This window comes from Triticum aestivum, chromosome 3D (assembly GCF_018294505.1).
Source record: "Triticum aestivum cultivar Chinese Spring chromosome 3D, IWGSC CS RefSeq v2.1, whole genome shotgun sequence".
Taxonomy (NCBI): Eukaryota; Viridiplantae; Streptophyta; class Magnoliopsida; order Poales; family Poaceae; genus Triticum; species Triticum aestivum.
Genome location: NC_057802.1, coordinates 424,518,174 through 424,526,693, shown reverse-complemented (window position 1 = coordinate 424,526,693; position 8,520 = coordinate 424,518,174).

Below are 8,520 nucleotides of genomic sequence, written 5' to 3'. Positions count from 1 at the left end.
CCTGTTGCTCCACCGACGTACTCTTTCCTCCTATATATACCTACGTACCCCCAAACTATCATATACGGAGCCAAAAACCTAATTCCATCGCCGCAACCTTCTGTACCCGTGAGATCCCATCTTGGGGCCTGTTCCAGAGCTCCGCCGGAGGGGGCATTGATCACGGAGGGCTTCTACATCAACACCATAGCCTCTCCGATGATGTGTGAGTAGTTTACCTCAGACCTTCGGGTCCGTAGTTATTAGCTAGATGGCTTCTTCTCTTTTTTTGGATCTCAATACAATGTTCTCCCCCTCTCGTGGAGATCTATTCGATGTAATCTTCTTTTGCAGTGTGTTTGTTGAGACCGATGAATTGTGGGTTTATGATCAAGTTTATCTATGAACAATATTTGAATCTTCTCTGAATTCTTTTATGTATGATTGGTTATCTTTGCAAGTCTCTTCGAATTATCAGTTTGGTTTGGCCTACTAGATTGATCTTTCTTGCAATGGGAGAAGTGCTTAGCTTTGGGTTCAATCTTGCGGTGTCCTTTCCTAGTGACAGTAGGGGCAGCAAGGCATGTATTGTATTGTTGCCATCGAGGATAACAAGATGGGGTTTATATCATATTGCATGAGTTTATCCCTCTACATCATGTCATCTTGCTTAAAGCGTTACTCTGTTCTTATGAACTTAATACTCTAGATGCATGCTGGATAGTGGTCGATGTGTGGAGTAATAGTAGTAGATGCAGGCAGGAGTCGGTCTACTTGTCTCGGACGTGATGCCTATATACATGATCATACCTAGATATTCTCATAACTATGCTCAATTCTGTCAATTGCTCAACAGTAATTTGTTCACCCACTGTAATACTTATGCTCTTGAGAGAAGCCACTAGTGAAACCTATGGCCCCCGGGTCTATTTTCCATCATATTAATCTTCCAACACTTAGCTATTTCTGTTGCCTTTTATTTTGCTTTTACTTTACTTTGCTTCTTTATCATAAAAATACCAAAAATATTATCATATCTATCAGATCTCACTCTCGTAAGTGACCGTGTAGGGATTGACAACCCCTTATCGCGTTGGTTGCGAGGATTTATTTGTTTGTGTAGGTGCGAGGGACTCGTGCGTGGCCTCCTACTGGATTGATACCTTGGTTCTCAAAAACTGAGGGAAATACTTACGCTACTTTGCTGCATCACCCTTTCCTCCTCAAGGGAAAACTAACGCAGTGCTCAAGAGGTAGCAACGGACAGGGCTCATGTACATGGCTGGGTCGGAACGGAGAAATAGCGACGTCGTCGTGTTCATGGGGAGCCAACAGAATGTGTCGTGTTCATCGGGAGGCAACGGAACGCGTGGGAGCCAACCGGCTTGGACGGGACAGCCGATGGAAACGAGGCCTGGCGTACCGCAGAACGGAGGAAACGGCCTTGTGTTCGACCGGCCATGTTCGAAACGGGATCTTGTTCATGGGGAGGGGTCTGGCGTACCGCAAAACGGAGGAAACGGACCTCCTACGGTCGAAACGGGGGTCCTGTTGATCGGGAGGGGTGTGGCGTACCGCAAAACGGAGGAAACGGACTTGTGTTGGAGCGCTACGGTCGAAACGGGGGTCCTATTCATCGGGAGGGGTGTGGCGTACCGCAAAACGGGACTCCACGGGATACTGTTCATCTCCACCGTCGACCCCCTCCAGCCTCCACGGGCTACTGTTCATCCACCGTCGACCTCCTCCAGCCTCCACCTCGACTGTTCATCCAGCCTCCACCGCGCACTACTCCACCGGCTACTGTTCAACCAGCCCTCTCCACGGGCTACTGTTCAACCACCCCTCCACGGGCTACTGTTCATCCAGCCCTCCACCATCTACTGTTTATCCTGCCCTCCACGGGGTGGTCCTTTTCATCCTGCCCTCCATGGGGTCCTGTTCATCCAGCCCCAACCGGCTCGAACGATCGGGGTCCTGTTCATCCAGAGGCAACGCCACGGGGTCCTGTTCATCCACCCCCACCGGGAACTGTTCATCCAAACCCCCCTAGCAACGCTCACTGTTCATCCAGAGGCAGCATCGATCGGCTTCAGTTAGCAGCAGTAGCGAAGGAATCGCTCGATCGGGTTCAGTTAACATCCATCGATCGATCGCTCGGGTTCAGTAACGCGTAGCCTGCAGTGCAATCGCTCAGGTTCAGTTAGAGCCCAATGCCTCGCTCGGGTTCAGTTAGAGCCCAACGCCTCGCACCCACGCGCGTGCGTGTACGAGAGAAACGCGCATCGCTCGGCCCCGACCACCCACCGTAACCGGGAACACCCCGATATTTTCCTCGCCCTCGCTTCTACCACGGTTTTCTTCGTCATGGATGGCCCAAAGAATGTCATCCAGCTGCGTCTCCGGCCCGCCCAGGACGAAAAGCCCATTTTCTGTCATGCTTTTTTGTCATAGAAGTAGGACCCCACCACATCTATGATGATACCAGGTTTTGTCACAATTATCATCATAGAAGTGTCATAAGTATGACAGGAAAAAAATTCGTTCGGCCCAAAATGTCACGGATGTGTCTTTTTTTTGTAGTGATATGTGCAACTATTTGATGTGCAGTTCAATTTCATCAATAGCAGTTTCAACAATACCACTATGAATTACGATATTTGGTTGCTGTTAAGGATATTGCACTTAACATGCCTCTTCGTTTTTCAATTGTTGTTTAGCAACATGCATTGTACTGAATGACTAAATATGCAATCCCAGGCTACATAACAACAAGGAAGAGTGTTACCTTAATGTTCTGATGATGTCTAGATATACATGTAATAAAATCTTATATAATGGGATGGATGGAATGTTGTACTACATAATTTTTCAATTGTTGTTTAGCTTCTAATATTAACTTGGTGCTTTTAGGTACATATATCATTGCCAAAGATCCACACTTCGACCCTTTCTGCGCATGGGGCAATGAGATATTCATGAACCAGCATCAAGTGAGGAAACTAATAAAGATTGTTACTAAAATGGGTCAAAAGATGTCAATCGAACTATTTGTTTACACGTTATGCAAGACAACAGTGAACTGCAGGATGGTAAGTAAGAACCCTGTAGCCTTCTTTTTACTTCCCGTAATGAGTTGTGTTAGATGACAATATCTGAATCTTTTTTCTTTTGTAGTGGATCCTGAAGCAGTTTACTCAAGATTACCTCTCAAACTACATGATTGGCGGCCGGCCATCACAAGGGGTTGGACTAGAGTCCTGAATGCCATCTACATCCAGGAGAGCACAATAGGGTCATTCCACTTCACCTTGTTCAGCAACTGGAATGTCTGTCGCCTCTTTCTTTACCATATGTAATAGTACAAGTATAGAACCCTGGTACATCATTCTTTATTTGGTGCTTCTGTAATTCTTAAACATATGTACCTGTGAATCGAATAATGCATTGGTTGTTTGAACCTGATGGATATGAATAAAGCTATAGCCTACTTTCAAGTTTAAATTAGGTACAATTTTAAATAGCAGCAATTAAATTAGGGCGAAATTACGTTGTGCAGGTCATTACGGCACACACGGTTGGTAAAACACAAACGTTTGCGATATGCACCATAATCCGAGACGGTTCACAGAGAGGAAACGTGTGCAAGCATGCACACGGTTGCCGTTCGCAAAGCGTGTGTGATGTCAGACACTATCACATACGGTGCAAGAAAACTAAATGTGTGTGATTGTCTACCTATCGTACACGGTTTATAATCATGAACTGTTTGTGATGTGCCAGGCATCGTAAATCTCCCGTGCCTGGAATCTGCCTAGAATCTGCCTGGAAAGCTCCCGTGCCTAGAATCTGCCTAGTTTTAGGCAGAACCACAAAACTCTGACTGTGATGGCAATGCGAGCACAAACGTGTAGCAAGGATGAAGCATTTGGGATATTCGAGATATCAGAAATGGTTATATAGGGACAACTGTATGCATCAAGGCTCCTTATCCCTGACGGTTTCTGGGTAGTGTGGGAAGGACCCCCTATCGCCCACACTCACTTGGCGACGGTTCCAAATGCCCTCGCGGAAAGGGGTAAAAAAACATTTGTTTAGGACCGAGGCGCACCAATGATAGGCGAAAGAATTAGGTCAGAGGGGCTACGAGGGGCCCACAAGGTTGGGGGGCGCCCTCCACCCTTGTGACCGCCTCGCGGCTCCTCTGACTTGTACTCCAAGTCTCCTGGGTGTCTTCTGGTCCAAGAAAAATCATGGCGAAAGTTTTATTTCGTTTGGACTCTGTTTGGTATTCCTTTTCTGCGAAACTCTAAAACAACGAAAAAAACAGAAACTGGCACTGGGCTCTAGGTTAATAGGTTAGTACCAAAAATCATATAAAATAGCATACTAATGCATATAAAACATCCAAAATAGATAATATAATAGCATGGAACAATAAAAAATTATAGATACATTGGAGACGTATCAATGATCTTCATTATTAGAGCATTGTTCCATGTGAGGAAAAAATAAAAGAGGCCAAAGAAGCCAACAAAAAAGGGGCAAATAAGCCAAACAAAAAAAGAGAGAAAAAGAGAGAAGGGGCAATGTTACTATCCTTTTTCCACAGTTGTGCTTCAAAGTAGCACCATGATCTTCATGATAGAGAGTCTCCTATGTAGTCACTTTCATATACTAGTGGGAATTTTTCATTATAGAACTTGGCTTGTATATTCCAACGATGGGCTTCCTCAAATTTCCCTAGGTCTTCATGAGCAAGCAAGTTAGATGCACGCCCACTTAGTTTTCTTGTGAGCTTTCATAAACTTATAGCTCTAGTGCATCCGTTGCATGGCAATCCCTACTCACTCACATTGATATCTATTTATGGGCATCTCCATAGCCTGTTGATACGCCTAGTTGATGTGAGACTATCTCCTTCTTTTTGTCTTCTCCACAACCACCATATTCTATTCCACCTATAGTGCTATGTCCATGGCTCACGCTCATGTATTACGTTAAGTTGAAAAGGTTTGAGAACATCAAAAGTATGAAACAATTGCTTGGCTTGTCATCAGGGTTGTGCATGATTTGAATATTTTGTGTGATGAAGATGGAGCATAGTCAGACTATATGATTTTGTAGGGATAATTTTCTTTGGCCATGTTATTTTGAGAAGACATAATTGCCTTGTTAGTATGCTTGAAGTATTATTGTTTTTATGTCAATATTAAACTTTTGTTTTGAATCTTATGGATCTGAACATTCATGCCACAATAAAGAAAATTACATGGATAAATATATTAGGTAGCATTCCACATCAAAAATTCTTTTTTTATCATTTACCTACTCGAGGACGAGCAGGAATAAAGCTTGGGATGCTTGATATGTCTCCAACGTATCTATACTTTTTTATTATTCCATGCTATTATATTATCTGTTTTGGATGTTTTATATGCATTAATATGCTATTTTATATTATTTTTGGGTCTAATAACCTAGAGCCCAGTGCTAGTTTTTGTTTTTTCCTTGTTTTTGAGCTTCGCAGAAAAGGAATACCAAACGGAGTCCAACCGGAATAAAACTTTCGTGATGATTTTTCTTGGACCAGAAGACACCCCGGAGACTTGGAGTTCAAGTCAGAAGAGCCGCGAGGTGGCGGCAAGGGGGGAGGACGCGCCCTAGGGGGCACCCCCTGCCTTGTCGCCTCCTCGGGTCTCCTCTGACCTAACCCTTGGTCCTATATATTCACATATATTCCCAAACCACCAGAAGCATCCACAAAAACTCTTTTCCACTGCCGCAACCTTCTGTTCCCGTGAGATCCCATCTTGGGGCCTTTTCCGGCATCCTGCCGGAGGGGGATTCGATCACGGACGGCATCTACATCAACTCTATTGCCCTTCCAATGAAGTGTGAGTAGTTTACCACAGACCTATGGGTCCATAGCTAGTAGCTAGATGGCTTCTTCTCTCTCTTTGATTCTCAATACCATGTTCTCCTAGATGTTCTTGGAGATCTATCCGATGTGATCTTCTTTTGCAGTGTGTTTGTCAAGATCCGATGAATTGTGGATTTATGATCAACTTATCTATGAATATTATTTGAATCTTCTCTGAATTCTTATATGCATGATTTGGTATCTTTGTATTTCTCTTTGAATTATCGGTTTGGTTTGCCCAACTAGATTGGTTTTTCTTGCAATGGGAGAGGTGCTTAGCTTTGGGTTCAATCTTGCGGTGTCCTCACCCAGTGACAAACTAGGGGTAGCGAGACACCTATTGTATTGTTGCCATCGAGGATAAAAAGATGGGGTTTATGTCATATTGCATGAGTTTATTCCTCTACATCATGTCATCTTACTTAAGGTGTTACTCCGTTCTTTATGAACTTAATACTCTAGATGCATGCTAGATAGCGGTCGATGTGTGGAGTAATAGTAGTAGCTGCAGGCAGGAGTCGGTCTACTTGACACGGACGTGATGCCTATATTACATAATCATTGCCTTATATATCGTCATAACTTTGCGCTTTTTTATCAATTGCTCAACAGTAATTTGTTCACCCACCGTATTATTTGTCTTCAATAGAGAAGCCTCTAGTGAAACCTATGGCCCCCGGGTCTATTTTCCATCATATTAGTTTCCGATCTACTATTTTGCAATCTTTTATTTTCAGATCTATAAACCAAAAAACCCAAAAATATTTACTTTATATTTTGTTTAGTTTTATCTATCTTTATCAAATCTCACCTTTGCAAGTGACCGTGAAGGGATTGACAACCCCTTTATCGTGTTGAGTGCAAGTGTTTGATTGTTTGTGCAGGTATTGGTGATTTGCGCGCTCTTCTCCTACTGGATTGATACCTTGGTTCTTAACTGAGGGAAATACTTAACTCTACTTTGTTGCATCACCCTTTCCTCTTCAAGGGAAAAACCAACGCAAGCTCAAGAAGTAGCACGCCCCTGCATCCCCTACCCACGCACCAAGGAGGGAGGGAAGGAAGGGGGAGGCGCCCTAAGGCAGCCAGCCCCCCTTTCCTTTCCCCCATGTTCAAATATGGAAGGGGGTCGTAGCTAGGCAGGCCTCTAGGGCAGCCGCCGACCACTTGGGGGCGCCCTAGGGCTGCCTCCTCTCCCCCTCCACCTATATATATGTGTGGAGGGAGAGGGGCAACACACACCATGATTCCCTAGCCGTGTGCGGCGCCCCTCTCCCTCTAGTTCATCCTCGATCATATTTTCGTAGTGCTTGGCGAAGCCCTGTGAAGATAGTTGCATCACCATCGTCACCACGCCGTCGTGCTGACGGAACTCATCTACTACTTCGCACGTCTTGCTGGATCAAGAAGGCGAGGACGTCATCGAGCTGAACGTGTGTTGAACGCGGAGGTGTCGTACTTTCGGTACTTGATCGGACAGATCGTGAAGGTGTACGACTACATCAACCGTGTTGATAAACGCTTCCGCTTAACAGTCTACGAGGGTACGTAGACACACTCTCCCCTCTCATATCTATGCATCTCCATGGATAGATCTTGCGTGTGCGTAGAATTTTTTTTGTTTCCATGCAACATTCCCCAACAATACATACATTTTATTGCTATGAAACATCCCATAACATCACACATTTTTTGTTTGTCACATTGTAATTGTAACAAACATGGACATAATTTTAACCATACACCTTTGGCAAGAATTGTTCACAAGTCGGGAGTCAAATTGCATTTTAGCACTTCGCAACATCCAAAGACCGGAAAAAGTGAGAGTTATTCTGTGCTTGGAAAATAATCTCGGGTGCACGACATCCATTCATCCAATTGTGTATTGGTACAACACCAGCCTCCATACTACTCTGAAAATGACACATTTCCATGCTCTTTATGGCAGAGCTCCAACATTAATTGTTGAAAGTGTTCTCTACCCTACTGATAACACGTTGATTCTATTCACAAATCACTCGATTATGAACAAATAGTTGCTCAAATCAAACTGAATTTGGTCAAAGCATGGGAGAGAATGAAACATTGTGCTGACGAGAATCAAGAAAAGATAGGAGAGCTCCTTTGAAGTTGGTGAGATGGTTTGTCTCACATTGTAGTCATTCAGACATACTTCACTCAATATACATAGATGCCTCACCACTCTAAATTCTATGTCCCCGTTAGAATTCTAGAAAAGGTAGGAGATATCTCTTACAGGCTCCTGCTCCCTCACAAGTGTCAACTGCATCCTACTCCCTCTGTTCCTAAATATATGACGTTTTGGCAGTTCAAATAGGAATGGAGGGAGTACATGTGAGCCAACTCAAGAAGCACATGGGTCCAACTGGAATACTCAACCAAGACCCGCCCTTGGTCAACACTAATGGCGCTATACTCTTGGAACCAGAGGTTGTTCTAGAGAGGAAACTATTTCCTAAAATTCAGGAAGACATAAGCATCAATATGGTGCAATGACACATCAAATGGACATATCTTCCCGTCAAAGAAGCCACCTAGGAGGATGCCATTTTATTCAATCATTTTCCTCTAGATTCGGACCAGTGAACAGGTCTAAT